The 1,507-nt window shown below is 45.3% G+C and overlaps 1 long non-coding RNA gene across 1 annotated transcript; it reads right to left on the reverse strand.

The window, feature by feature from the left end:
• Positions 1-416: 416 nt before the first annotated feature.
• LOC111665382 (uncharacterized) lies at positions 417-1,321 on the reverse strand. Its single transcript, XR_015437912.1, has 3 exons — positions 988-1,321; positions 685-809; positions 417-599 (listed from the first exon to the last, which is right to left on the reverse strand). It is a non-coding gene; the product is annotated as an uncharacterized LOC111665382 (long non-coding RNA).
• Positions 1,322-1,507: the final 186 nt, after the last annotated feature.

A 1,507-nucleotide genomic window follows, 5' to 3' on the forward strand; every position in this document is an offset into this window, starting at 1 on the left:
GAGTGGTATGATACAAGCAGTACATATATGAGCAGGCAAAGTCAGTTCCCTTCACTGATCTTGAGAGTGCAAAGAGCAATGCATGTGATGCACTTGTAAAGGTTTTTAAAGAAAATTACAGGTTAAAGAAAGAAGAACATAGACTGCAATACTAGTAGAGGCAACATCAATCTCGGCTGAGAAAGCAGAAATCTATGTCTGAATAAATCCATACACTCAAAAAAGAAAACACAGAAACATTTATCTGGCTGGATGAAATCCTTAAAATGCAAGTCACCTTGCCACGCTAACCAGAGCAAGTGATAATATTTTCATCTTGTAGCTTATTTTAGCTGACGAAGAAACTTAATGCAGCCAAAGTCACCATTTTATTTGGCCTAACTAAAAGAGAGGGCAGGAGGCAATTACATCTAGTCAAGTCTAGGAAATACTGACCAGCCCATCCATCCTCACAGTCATTGTCAAGCTCATCCAGATCCTTTAGGTCTTCTGGATTAATGATGGCTGGGCGTAGTGGTCTGTCACCAGGCCTGCGGATAGGCTGAGAGGAGAGTCGAGGTGGAGCGCGCACAAAGCGGTTCTCTCTTCTCACATCACCACTGCAATTAGAGATGGTAAAAAGACACATTAGCAATTGCCAATTATCAATTAGTCAAACTGTTCTCACATTGTGAATGTACTTACTTGACAAGTTCGGGTTTGGCATAGCTCTGTCTAAAAGTGGGTTTGCTGTCAAATCGGGCCGGGGCTGCTACGGTGGTAGGGACATGTTCTGTACCTGGGGCTTCACGTGTCTCTTTAGAGCACATCTGAAAACAGCAGGATGACAAGTGTTAAAGGCAGAAATACAAATTGCCAACAAAGGGAATTGAGCTGTTTCTGACTTCATCCAAAACTTGACTATGTACAACTAAAACGAGTACCTGGTCTTTGAAGCTTTTTTTGAACAAGCGCCTGAAAAAGTCATATGAGCCATGTTGTACTTACAAATGCGGGCAACATGTCATGGTAGACAGCAGTTGAAGTGTGGTGAAGCTGGTACTGCAAGGCAGTAGGGACGGTTGTTCTGCGGACAGGCTGGGCGGGTCGTAGGGAAGGCTCCTTGGGGTCAACAGTTGGTGACTGCGCCGTCACTACAGTTGAAGAGGTGGTGCCGGTGGCAGAGGAGGGGTGAGATGAGGCTGGAGGGGTGCCAGTCTCACCCAGGGCAGTGAGCTTACCCTCAGGATCTGCAGGCAGGCCGAGGGTCAGGGACGAGGGCTGAAGGTTCCTGCCGCCACCTTCCCTCCAGCTCGTCACATCTTGAAGTGGGGAGGGAGATTTACTAACTAATACAACACTGTTTTTATCCTCATCTCCATGTTGAGTCAGTGAAAAGTATGTCAGCATGTCTGTGATGGAGTTCTACTTGCTTTAAAAATACACAAGTACATGATATCAAAAGACATGTAGCACTGGGTTATAGAAACTGAGTTTGTTTCTGTAACCCCTTTGTCTCTCTACCACT

Source organism: Seriola lalandi, unplaced genomic scaffold, assembly GCF_002814215.2.
Source record: "Seriola lalandi dorsalis isolate HSWRI2012SDOR001 ecotype SW California unplaced genomic scaffold, Sedor1 jcf7180002002222, whole genome shotgun sequence".
Taxonomy (NCBI): domain Eukaryota; kingdom Metazoa; phylum Chordata; class Actinopteri; order Carangiformes; family Carangidae; genus Seriola; species Seriola lalandi.